The sequence below is a fragment of the Sturnus vulgaris genome, unplaced genomic scaffold (genome assembly GCF_052056855.1).
Source record: "Sturnus vulgaris isolate bStuVul1 unplaced genomic scaffold, bStuVul1.hap1 Scaffold_198, whole genome shotgun sequence".
Lineage (NCBI taxonomy): Eukaryota > Metazoa > Chordata > Aves > Passeriformes > Sturnidae > Sturnus > Sturnus vulgaris.
Window position 1 is genome coordinate 276,202 of NW_028276185.1, and position 13,463 is coordinate 289,664.

The 13,463-nt window shown below is 52.0% G+C and overlaps 1 pseudogene; it reads left to right on the forward strand.

Moving 5' to 3' along the window:
- Positions 1 to 13,463, forward strand: part of LOC148217867 (uncharacterized) — a 114,396-nt pseudogene that overhangs the window by 13,113 nt on the left and 87,820 nt on the right.

Genomic DNA, 13,463 nt, shown 5'->3' on the forward strand with positions numbered 1-13,463 from the left:
GCATTGGAGTGTGGGCTGGCACTCAAAGCTGCACTTAGGGCTTGAGACTGCCATTGGGGTTGGGCTTAGAGTTGCAATTGGGGCTGGCTTTGGGCTTAGGGCTAAACGTGGCATTTGGTTTAGGGCTGAGCATTTAGTAGGGGCTGGAATTGGGGCTGGGCTTCGTGGTTAGGGCTTGTGTTTATATTAGAGCTGGAATTGGGGTTAAGGCTAAATGTACCATTTGCCTTAGGCCTGGCCTTGAGATTGAGATGGCAGGAGCTGGGCCTGGGAACTGCTGCCTTTGGAGTTGCATCTCCTCCCCCCCGTGGCCGCTGCTCAGAGCCCAGAAGTGCTCTGAGAACTTGAAGTTCTGGCAGCTGGGTTAGAGCCTACATGGGAGGAGGAGAAGGTTCACCAGAGCCCTTCTCCTGCCGTGCCAGCTCCAGGGCAAGGAGTGCAATGGAAGCCAGCCAATGTCCAAACCCCATCTGCTCTGCCAGTTCCTGTGGGAATGAGCTGCTGCAGAGGGGAAGATTTGGGTGGGAAGGTGGTTCTCTAAGAAGGCCATAACTAAATGCTTGCATGGGGATTTTGGCTTCTGGAGCAGTGGGGTAGGGCTGTTGTTGGTTCCTACCCCTCCATGCCATGATGATGCAAGGGGTGAGGGATGCCATGTGTGCTGTGCACTGGCAGTGATCCTCAAGAAATCCTTCTAATCCTCTCCTTCGAGCTCGTCAAGTTCCTGGAAATGACAGGACAGAAAAAAAAAATTTAAAAATGCTCAGTTTTGTGCCCTCCTGCCCTTGTGGGGTGAGGGGCAGGAGGCAGAGGTCCAGCTTGGTCTCTCTTTGACCTTTCCTTTGAGACAACACTGTCTGCTCCCACCACAAAGGCACAGAGGGTGCTCTTTGTCCCCACCAGTGGGAAGTGGCTCTGCTGAGCCCACTAAGAGTGCTAGAAGATGAGTCTGTGAACGAAACAGTTGAATATTGCCTAGAGGGGGGTAGCAGGCAGTAGATGTGCCACCATTCTCTTTCCAGGACCCCACTGGGAGTATTTGAACTATCGACGATGAGAGAGAGACGGGGACGCTGAATGGAATCCAATTTTTACTGAGCACTACATGTGCTTATATACCATTTACAGGAAGGCTGATAATATTTTCCTGCAATCACATAGACAAATCTTACATAGACAAACTCTCACATAGACAAACTTTACATTTGGACTCAGTAAAATCTTATTTCCCATAACCCAGACTTGATCCAGTCCTCTTGCAGTCAGGTCTCTGTTCGCTCTTGCCAGGCATCCTCGTTGTCAGGCTGCATTTGCTGATTCAATCTGCAGTACTATCAGTCTCATTTGCATTACCCATATCCACATCTCCCCCGTTTCTTTTAACTAAAAATACACTCTTAAGCGATTTGTCGATTTAATTCTTAACACACTGTAAAATACAAGGAATAACTACTACAATGCATAATATGATGCCTAATACATACAAACCTATTTTAACTAAATTCCTAACCCAGCCAGTGAGTCCCCAGTGCCCTAAGAGCCAGTTCAGCCAGTCGTACCCATGATCTACCCGAAGTTTATTGACACCTTCTTTGAGGGCTTGAATGCTGGCATAGATGGGCTGGGAGTGGTCAGAAAGGTTAAGGCAACACATCCCATCGAATTCCTCAGCCACAGGCGGCGGCGGAGCTCGGAGGCGGCCCCAGCGCAGGTGGGAGCCGCGCTCGGTTGTGCGGGGGCTCGGGGCTCGCTGCGGGCCGAGGGGGCGGCAGGGGGCTCTGGCGGGTTGGTTGTGCCGGTGCCGGCCCGTGTTGCCGCTGGGCTGAGGGCGCTGCGGGAGCGGCTGCCCGCGGTCTCCTTCCCGCTGGGGCCTCGGCAGGAGCCGGTGCCGGAGCAGCGCTGGCTCGTCCCGGTTGCTGTGGGTGGCACAGAGGTGTCTGCCCTGTGCCCGGGGCTGTGCGGGAAAATTCCCGTGGCCAGAGGTTTGTGTGCCCGCAGGAGACAGAGGAGTCCTGTAAAAGTGACTTTATTGATGAACAAAGAGAGAGGTCATGCGGCATTTCCCATGCGGTCTCTAAAACGCCGCCTCCTTTTTATCCTCATTTTCCCGGCTGCGTCTCCCTCTCCCTTTCCCCTCTGGCTGAGATACTTGGAAGGTTCAGACTTCCCGATCCTCCTACTGCATGTCCTCGTTAATATGCACCCCTACTACGATATTAATCTTACTGCTTTCAATCCTTCCTTTTCTCATATTCTCAAGAATTGCCTTTACGAACTTTTAATTTCCATTGACTCAATTTATTTTCCTGCGCCCTCTTTGGAGCAAGGTGTCGTGCATGGTAAAAAGCTGAGAGTTACTGCAGCACGTCAGAGGAGGAGCAGCATTCGTTTAAGCCGTGGTCTGCCAGGGAACCACGAAAACGTGTCCCATTCCCATCGTTTCTCCGGAATACGAGCTATTTTCTTATTTCCTTTGCTATCTGTTTAACCACTTTTTGGTTATCATCTGTTTGCAAACAGCCGTTTGCGTCATTTAATTTTCCACAAACTCCTCCTTCTTCTGTAAGTAGACAATCTGATTCCATCCCATGGTGAAATGTCTCGTTCCTCATTTCAGCGGCTTGGTCAGCAGGAAGGTCAGGAGCTGGAGCTGTCTCCTTGGTTATTATTTCAAGGATACTTTTAAACCTAATTATGCCACTCAAATTATGGATGGATTTTCTGTGTCCTGATATGAATTCGTTCGGGATCCCAGGGGCTGGTCCATGGTGTTGTAGCATTTGTTCTGGTGGCCGTTCATCTTTTTCCCTCTTTTGGGTGCTCCCTCCTGCCACGGCTGCATCAATTGACCACTTTTATCTTATGAAATGATAAAATGTTTGGATTCCCAACTCATTTCTCTGGACTAGCAAAAACACCTCATTGCTTTGGGGAGAGGGATGATCCCCCCACACTTTTTTTCATGAAATTTGCTCAATATTCTCCGTTTGCTGTTTCCCTTTGCAGCTTAACCAGTTTCTGTTGCAGTCAGATATCCTCACTATGGGCTCTGCCTTTAGTTGTGCAAATTCCATCTGTGCAAGCAGGCAGAGCTGGGGGTGAGGGGCAGATGGACTCAGGGAAATTCCTCCCCCTGGCAAGAAGGCCCTGGGGCATTGTCCACACTTTTCCAGAGCAATGTTCATTTCCATTTCTAAAACTCCTCTCCTGGCTGCCAGGAACTAGGATTTTCTTCCAGAGCAGCCTTTAGGTGATTCACACGTCCACCCTCACAATCTGCTTTATTTTTCTTTTTTATTTTTTTAACGATTTTTTATTAACAGTTTATGCGTTAAATCCTCACCATTAATACTTTTCTAGGTTTGCAAAATCCGACTTAAAGGTGAGCTTCTAAAGATCCATTCCGAAATTCTCCCGTCATTAAGAGACACCACAAATATATAGAAAAATATTCCAATGCAATCAAGTCTTTTCTGCCTCTTCTCCTAGGAGTAGAAATTGCTTGTCACACCCCTGGCCCAAACCTAACTGACAATCTAAAAGTAGGATTATTATGAAAAATTTTTCTCATGGTGTAATCTTGTCACTGAAACTGCAGGGACAATAAAAAACTCTCCAGCAATATCTTTAGTGTTAGAGAGTTAAGGCATTACTTGATTCTGGTCAGGGTGTGCAACAGAAATAATTTCATGCACACATAGCCCGGGTGTGCAGAGAAAATCATTCCATGAGATGTGAATTTTACGGGATTTTTCCTAAACTTTTTACTGTCCGAACCCATTGAAATCCATTGGTTTAGTGTTTATTGCTTCCAGATTGTGTAGTTGTTAGTGTTTGGTTTCCTATTGCACACGGATTTCTCCTCTTCTGATGTTAATGAGGTCCCACTCCTGGATTTCCTTCTCAGTCTTTTCCAGACCAGGTGTCTCCATCTATGCCGGGGCAGTGTCTGGGGTGGGTGTTCCTTGATGTTTGCTGATGTTTCCTTGATGTTTTGTTGAATGTTGTTATCTTTGTGGGAATCTTTTGGGCTATTCCCAGTCTGTTGAGATGTTAAACTCATCTCTGTTGAGTGGTGCCACATCCCTTAAAAAAAAACTTTTAAAATTTCTTTCCTGAGAGAAAGGCAAACCGAGCCTGACTAGTAAAATGAAATGTAAAAAAAATTTAAATTTGGTATCTTTTCCAGCAATGGAATCGCAGGCAGCCCAGTGTGTGAGTGTAATTGAGAGGCAGAGTCCTGGGTGGATGCTGTGAACAGCAAAGTGCCAAGGCAGGCTCTGTGCCAGCCCAGCTTCCTGTGGCAGAGATTTCACAAGAGACAGGATTCTGGCCACAGACTGCTTGAAATATACATCCCTTATCTCCAGCCCGCACTGGGTGGAGAATTCCCAGGGTAAGGAATTGCAAAGATCGATTCCAAGGGAGATAATTGAATATCTGCCCTGGCTCTGGCCAAAGGTTATAATGGCCGGATGCTTGGCCTTCAGCCAAGGGCACACACTGACTCAGAAAACACTTCCTAAATGCAGCAACATGTTGCATATTCATAGACCTTCATGCATTATTCAGAATTATACTTGTCTGACCTGTAAATCATTCTTTTTCCTTCCCTGGGGTTTTGATGTCCCATAATCCAAGAATGTGAAAAATTTCCTGATTACCTTTTTTAGGATTCTCTGAGTTATTTACATGAACAAAAGCTTTTTACATCAAAATGGTATAGTCCAAAAAATTATATTTATCACTACTGCATATAAGTTCTGTTAATCGCAGAACTAAAACTATATTCATGCAGCAAAGTTTTTCAACATAGAACATTCATTTTAATATTTACAAAAAGCCAGTGATGTAATATAATACGTACTTAAAACACACATACAATTCAAATTCCTTTTCTGAGCCTTGAAGAGCCATAGCTAGGTTGCCAGTTGTTTTGTTATTTTTCATTTTCTCAGCTTTTCTTTCTTTTGTCTTGTCCATACCACAACATTGAAGCTATTGGGGTTTAAAAAGTCATATAATATTCTGGCTAGAACAGGGAATCCTCAATCCAGGTCCTGCAATTCCCTATTAATCCTCAAAATTCTTGCACCTCCTTTTCAGTCCTGGATTACTTCTGAGATTCCCCAGATCCTATCTAGGTCAATACACCACAAACCTTCAGTCAAAATACCTCCCGAATATTTAACATTTTTCTCCACCATTTCCTCTTATATTTCAAATACTGAAAGATTATTTTTAACCTGAACATTTACCAATTCACAGAGGCTTCTTCTACCGCTTCTTGTCCTCCTGATTGCAGCAAGTCATCCACATCCTGCATTAACCCAATCCCTGGGGATGGGGTAAATTCTTGTATTTTCTGCAAGGCTTGCCCCAATAAGGCTGGTGCTTCCGTGCATCCCTGCAGAAGGACCGTCCATGTCTTTTCCCATTTTCCCTTCTACCTCTTGTTCCCACTCAAAGGCAAAATCCAGTTTACCATCCTGTGTCAGTGGGCATCCCCAGAAAGCATCTTTGCCATCAAGGACTGAATGGTGGCAGTGTGAGGAGGGCACCTGGTTGAAGATGGTGTAAGGATGTGAGAGCCCCTGGGTGCTGGGGCCCCATTGGGCCCTGGGGTTCATCCCTCAGGGGCTGTAGAAACTCTGCCATGGCCTTTGCCTTCCCCTTGGCCTTTTCCTCATCCCTTCTTGCATTCCCCTGCTGTGCCTTTGTGACCAAGTGCTCCAGGGGCTTCTTCTGCCCCTCCTGCAGCCCCCTCAGTGCCTGGGGGTGCTCATCCTCTGACAGCTGCTGAGCTTTCTGCTAAATCATTCCTTTCTGCAGTGACCCAAGGAAAATGCTTAAAAGCTCATCTGGATGCTTGCACGTCCAATGCCCATTTCCCAGCTGTTCCTTTGTGCTGCTGCTCCTTGTGCTGTGGCTGCCGTGGCCAGCCCGTATCCCAGAGCCGGTGCCTGTCCTGCCGCAGTGTCCAAACGCGGCCCCCCCGGCGGGCAGGGCCGGCAGCTCCACGGGGCCGGGCAGCGGCCGGGGCGTCCCGCAGCCTCCTGGGGGCCGGGGGCCACTGCCGGGCCTGCAATTGCCGGGGGGTGCTGGGCTCAGGCAGCGCCCGGCGCTGAGCCCCGGCTGCCCCACAGCCCCGGCCCGGCCCCGCAGCTCCCCACAGGCCCCCAGCCCGTGCTCCCGGTGCCGCCCCTCTGCGCCCGCTCCTGCCGCTGCCCAGCACAGAGAAACCCCCTGCAATCCTGACCTCCTTGTGTGCCTGTCCTGGCAACCGGGGATACAAAGGATCTGCAGCAGCTGGCAACTTTGGAGGATAAGAGCCTGCTGAAAAACATCCCCATCCTCAGTATTTTTCTCTTTCTCCTCTTTTCCATCATTCTTTGTCTTCCCACATAGATTCTTTCTGCTGCTTCTTGCCTGAACCATATTCCCTGCACTTCTCATCACACCAACAGCATCCATCCCCTGTTGTCTAAATCCCTTCTGGACTTCCCTTATTGGCCCCCTGGGTGTCCATATCCTTGATTACCTCTGGGAGAATGTGCAAACTCCCTCAACATGCTCCCAAGGGACCCTTCAGAGATATTTTGGAATCATCATCCCTTTGGCCCGGAGCCCTTCCTGGCTTTCCCTTTCTACTCTGCATGGATGCCCTGCCATGTTTAGTCCCCGAAGATCCCACTGTAGTCCCTGCTGAGATTTTCAGTGCTCTCTGGCTGCCGACTCTTCCCAGCCCCCCTGATCTGTCATTCGTCTGTCTCCTGGCCCCAGCGCCCCCCTGGAGGGGAATTTGGGGAGGTGGGAGCGCCAAGGCCGGGCCCCCCCGCGCTGTGGTGGCGGCAGCGGCTGCAGTGGGGAGCGAGTGCGGGCGGGAGCGGCCGAGAGCCCAGCGCTGCCCCAGCCCGAGCTGCCCCAGCTCCATCGCTGCCCCTGCGCTGGGATGCTGTGGGTTTGGGGGGAAGAGGGAGCCGGAAGTGGGTGCTGGGCCTGGGGGCAGCAGGAGAAGGGAAGGAGAAGCAGGGTTGAAGAACAAAATGGTCAAATAATGCATATGGGAGGAGAAGGTGGGATTGTGCAGGAAGTAGAGGAATAATAGAAGGAAAAGGAATGTGAGGGAGAGCAGGAACACAGGAGGAGGAGGAGGAGTAGAAACGGGAAGTAGCACAAGATTCCAAACCTCCCTATATCTACAGAGTCCCTCCAGTCCCAGGGTGTTGGTCCCCCCCTCCCAACATTCAGCAGGTGACTGGAGAGGAGGATCCACGATTTTCAGAGGGGTGAATCTTGGTGTTTCTGAGCTTTTTTGGGCTAAAAGTTGGTTCTTTTTTTTTTTTGCTGGGCCTGAATCCTTACATTTTTCAGGGGGTTTTGGCTGAATCTTGATGTTTGGAGGATTTTGTGCTGAATCTTGATGTTTTGGAGGTTCTTACAGACACAAGATGCACAGTGACTTTGTGAGTTGCACTTGGGCAAGGAGGAACTCCCAGTCCAAGGTGCTATCTTGTCTTGTTCTTTCCCCAAACTAGGATTTTTCATTCCCATTGCGTGGGTAGATGGAGGAGGAAAAGCCCCGGAGATCCCTCACAAGGAGGGGCTGCAAACCCAGCCCAGGGAGCTGCGAGGAGGAAAGACCCTCCCTGAGCCAGGAAGGCGGCCGGAGATCCAGGTAGAGCTCAGAGCTGGTGGAGAAGCCTCCTGGAGGGGAGAAGCCCCACAAGTGCTTGGAATGTGGGAAGGGTTTCAGGCGGAGCTCCAACCTGATCCAGCACCAGAGGACCCATACTGGGGAGAAGCCCTACGAGTGTGGGCAATGTGGGAAGAGCTTCAGCATGATCTCTGGTCTGATGCAGCACCAGAAGATCCACACAGGGGAGAAGCCCTATGAGTGTGGGAAATGTGGGAAAAGTTTCAGGGACAGCAACTACCTAATGCAGCACCAAGTGATCCACACAGGGGAATGGCCCTACACCTGCTTGGAATGTGGGAAGAGCTTTCAGTGGAGCACCAACCTGAGAAGCCACCAGCGCATCCACACTGGAGAGAGGCCCTATGAGTGTCCCAAGTGTGGGAAGAGGTTTCAGAGCAGCTCCAATCTCCTCCTACATGAGCGGATTCACACAGAGGAGAGGCCCTTCCGCTGCCCCGACTGCGGGAAGGGATTCAAACAAAACTCCAATCTCATCAGGCACCGGCGCATCCACACTGGGGAGAGGCCCTACGAGTGTCCTGAGTGTGGGAAGAGCTTCTCCAGGAGCTCTCACTTGACCAAACACCAACGGAGTCACCACTAAGGGAAGCCCTGTGAGTGCCCCGAGTGTGGGAAGAGCTTCGTGTTCTGCCTCAGCTCCATCTCCCATGGGAGCATCGGTGTTGGATGATCCTCAGTGACCCCCGTTGGGCAGAGCCCTGGTGATCCGTGGTCCTGGTGATCTCCGTGGGGTGGGGGAAAGGTGTTGGAGAGATTTCTCTCCCTTTTCCTTGTCCCGCTGTGATGTGGTTGGTAATAAATTCCCTCGCTGTGCCCAGGCTGGCTCTGTTGTTCCCGTGCCGGTGCTCGGGGCGGGATCTCTCCTGTTCCTTCTCTCAACTCCCGGGCCTCTCCTCAGCCAATCAGAGAATGCGATGAAGAAGATTCAGCCAATGAGAGAGAGCAGCTGTGATGACTCACCGGTTGCCGGGCAGACCCGCAGCACCCAGTGTTCCCCACCTGGACCCGCCCTCCCCGCCCAGTCACGATCCCCCCGCGGGGTCCCCTCAAGTCCCTCCCCAGTCCCGCTCCCAAGTAAATGGAACTGGGTAAAACTTGGAAGCTTTATTGGGAGCGCTGGGAGCAGCTTGGCTTGGACAGAGTAACACAGGGTTGGAGGGGACGCACTGCACTCCCAAAATCAGCGTGGGGACGGAGCGTGGGATCCTGGCTGGGTTCGAGGCCACGGGGAGGGGCTGTAGACACTGCTGGCTCAGGAGTTCTGTGGGCAGAGAAAAGGTGGTGACCCCCGGCTGGCGGTCCCTAGGAGGAGCACACACACTGGGGGAGGGGGTACACGACCCCCGGGACCCCCCCTCTCCTTGCACAGTTAGTAGCTGAGCCCCAGTGCCAGGAAGACGAAGCCCAACACAGAGCCCCCATCCCCATCAGCAGTTTACTGTGGGCAGCGTCGGGCGACATCTCTAGGGGACCACAGGGGTCAGGACCAACCAAAACCTCTCATGGACATTCCAAGCCACTCGAAGAATCCTCCCAATCTCCCCCAGCCCACCTAGAGCTCCCTAAAACATTCTCCTAATGTCTTCCCAGCTTCCTTGGGATGCACCAAAGCCCTTCCTGTCCTTCTCAAAATGCCATAACTCCCTCCCATTTGCTCCCCGCTGCCCCAGGACCCCCAAACCTTCTACCAGTCCCTTCACAACCCCAGCAGGACTCACCAAGACCCCTCCAGGTCTATTCCCAGCACAACCAACCTAATTCCAACCCCTGCTTTCCAATTCCTGATCTTTTTCCAGCTCCTCCAGGTTCACTCAAATCCCTCCCAGTTACACCCAGCACCCCCAGACTCCCTTCCAGTGCCCTCCAGGATCCCCGGAACCCCATCCCACCCTCCTAACATCCTTCAAACTCCTCAGCCATTCTAGACCCCCAATCCATTATCCCAGTTTAAACTAGGCTATCTCAAACTCTCTCCCAGTTACCCCAGCACAGCCCAATCCCTCTCCCAGCTCCCCCAGCGCCTCCCCAACTCCCCCCACACTGTGGGGTCCGGGCCGTGCCCCAGTGCCGGCTCAGGGGGTGCTCCAGGCTGACGTGCTCCACCTGGAGCTGGAGCTGACCCCGTGCCGGGCAGGGTTTCCAGCAGCACCAGGAGCTGGTAGAAATCCAGTCCCCATTGGGGACCAGGTCAGTGGCCACCACGTGTCCCGAGAGCTCCTGCTGGCCCTGGAACCAGCTCAGCTGGATGTCGGCAGGGTAGAAATCCATCAGGGAGCAGAGCAGGCAGCCGGAGCTGGGAGCTCGAGGGAACCAGCGAGATGGACACACTGGGAGAGAGTGGGGACACACTGGGATCAGCTGGGGGGGACTGGGAGAGATGGGAGAGGGCTGGTGTGGCACTGAGAGTGACTGGGAATGAAATTGGAGAGAGTAGGGAAACACTGGGAGAGAGTGGAGTGGATTGGGGCAATGGGAGAAAGACTGGAGGTTTGGGATTTGACTGAAAAGGATTTGAGAGGGCACTTGGATAGAGGGGAGAGATTTGGGGAGGCACTGGGATGGCAGTGGGAGAGAGGCTGGAGGTCTGGGAGTGGACTGGGAAAGGAATGTCTGTGGACTAAAAGGAATTGGGAAGGACTCTGGTGACACTGGGAGGGACTGTGAGGACACTGGGAGAGACTGGGATAGACTGGGAGAGCCACCGGAGTCCCTTGGGGTGAGTGGACAGGAGGCCACAGGGATGGGTATCTTAGTTTGAGAGACGATTTTAAAAAGCACACTGGAGTGAGTGCTCTCTTCTCTGCAGGGTTCCAATAATCCCTTTCCACCAATGGGAAATAAATATTAATAGATGAAAGAGGAAAAAACTCCAACAGTTTATTAACAAACAATAAGCCTACAAAGCAAAAAAACCTCCCAGACTCTGGATATTAAATTATCAGACCTTTCCCCACACTCACCAGGGAAAATGACCCAAAATGCCAGAGAAATCCCTGCTCACAACACATTGTACAGGTGGCGCCGCTTCTCCCCCAGGGGAAAAACCAACCAGGGGCTGTCCCGAAGGAGATGAAAGCCCGGGGCTCGCCTGCCCTTGAACTCCTCCCCAGCCGGGCTCCGCGGGCACGGTCCCGGCAGGCGAAGCAGCGGGGCTGAAGCCTCGGGCTGTTTTCTCTCCCGGCTCGGCCCGGCTCGCAGCGGCTTTGGGTTGCAGCGGCGCCGCTCCGCTCCTGCCGGCGCGGAGCCCCCGGGCTGCGACACAGCAGCTGCTCAGTTCGCCTCCAGGCACGGCAAGGCTGCCCCTGCAGCCTCTCCGAGCCAAGAAAAGGGGAAAAAAATCCTTTGTTTGCTTTGGGCAAAACCGCTTCTCAGGCAAACAGAAACCCACGGTGCACAGAGAGAGCCGCGGAAAACCCGAGCAGCGAGGCTTCAAAACGCCCGCGGAATGAACAAGGAGCCTCTCCCCGCCCCGGCCCCGCACACATCCCCTCCCGGGCTGCCGGGGTTTAGATACAATAACCATTCTTTGGGCACAAAGCAGAGGATCATGGAATTACCATGGAATTACCATCACAGTAACCTCTCACTGCAAGAGAATCGTGTACACAATAATCACATGTATCTATCTGTAAAAGCACGTACTGCACTCTGGATACAGCAATGTGCTCTAGGACAGGAGTGGAGAGGCTGAACGGACACCAGGGGAGATGGGGAATGTACGGACACAGCAAACCCTCCAAGGTCTTTAACCTCATTCCCAGCTTTTCCGTGTTTCAAGGGCATTGACTGCTGGATTTCAATGAACTGAGATGTCACCGTGAAAAGCAGAACAGTCTGGAACCAGACACTGCTGCTGGAGTCAAAGTCTGGACTTGTCACATCTCAGATTTCAAAATATATTGAAGAAAAAGCTCCATTACCCACAACCTTCCCCAGCCCATCCCTCCTCACACATAACGAAATACAATGGAATTCTTTCTAAAGGGTAAAAAATAAAGTAAAATGAACATTGAAATAGATAGAAAGTTACATTGAGAAAATGCAAAATAACGAAGTGTGTCTAGAAAAGTCGGCTGTGATTTCTCAGATATTGGGCTCAGTGTCAGCCCAGAGCCGGGCTCTGTCTCCCAGGTGCCCAAGTGCCCGGGCCAGCTCTGAGCAGCCTCTCCCGGCTCTCCAGCCCGGCTTTGCCCCGGCTCTGCCCCGGGCAGGCACTCGGTGTTTCCGTGGTGCCCCTGCCCCGCTCAGCTCCCCGTGCCCTGCAAAGGCGCCGAGGCTGCGCTCGGTGCCCCTGGGTGTCACTGAGCGAGGCACTGACGAGCCCCGGTGCCCGGGCACAGCCCTGAGGGACACCCCTCGTCCCCGGCCTCCCGCGGGACACGGAGCCACTGCCCACAAGGCCCTGGCACGTCCGGCCCGGCCAATTCCTCCTGCCCCGGCCAGCCCGGGCTGCAGCCCCAGGGCTCTGCAGGCCGGGGCTGGGGCTGCCGGCTCCCACCGTGGCCAAAGCCTCCCAGGGCTCTGGCCACGCCAGGGGCTACAAGGCCACGAGGCCGGGGCTGCTCCGGGCCGCTTCCAGGCTGTCCCTCTGCTCTTGGGTGCCGGGGGTGGCCCTTTGTGACACGGGCGTGTGTCAGGGCCCTCGGTGATGCGGGACATTGTGGTGCTGTCATGAATGAGAGCGTTTGAGATCGCTTAAAAATCGGTGACAAGGGCATGAACAAAAGTCAGATTTAATATTAAGCGACAAAATACAACAAGTTTAATGGCAAGATTTACTCTACTGCCTACAGAACAAGTGAGGCACAACAAGGGAAAACAAGCAACAACAAAACCAAACAAAATCCAGGCAACCAAAACAGAAATGAACTGAGAACTCTCTAGGGGAGTGTGGGTGGGTGTGTGCTGTGTTCAGGTGCATGGAACAAAAGAGAGTGCAGGCAAGGATTAAAAGGAACAGCCTAAAAACTAATCTACACTAAGCAGCACTTTAACTTCTCTCTTAATTTGTCACTTAACTTATACCTTAGCCCCAGCAATCCAACAGAGGTACAACAATGAACTAATACCTGACTTATAACTTAACATTAACAATTCAACAAAGCACTAACACTTAACAGCATTTAACCTAACTTATAGCTATAACTTCCATGTTGTACTTAGTAATTTAATGGAAGAACAACACTTAGCTTATGACTTACATTTAAAAACTTAGCAAAACATTTAACACTTACAGCATTAAAGTAAGTTCATAACTATAACTAAACCTTGCTTAGAGGCCTAACTTAGATATCCACAGTACTTCCACATCTAGGAAAGCTGTATTTCTCCCAGATTTGTTATGGCATATGTGCAGGGGCACACACACAGACAGAACAGTCAGTGCAGGCAATTCCCCCGAGAGCTCAGTGAAATCCTCCCTTCAGATGTTTTTGCATCTCCCACTGGCCAAAGGATGGGCCTTGAGCAGTGAGGGTATGGGCCCAGGACACGTCGTGTTTCAGTGATCCTCCAGGCACAGCAAAGCCGAGGGTTTGCTGGCTCTGAGAGGCCCCTCAGAGGGAGACTGCTGGTCACAGCCCACGGTGGCCAAGGAGAGCTCAAAGGTCTCCTTTTGGATTTCTGCTGGCAGGGTCACAAGAGAGTGGGCTCCAGTCATAACCATGTTTCATCCCAGCCTCAGTCTGGGTGGGCACTTTCTCTAGGAGTGGGGGAATGCATCACCACACTGGGATCTCAGGGG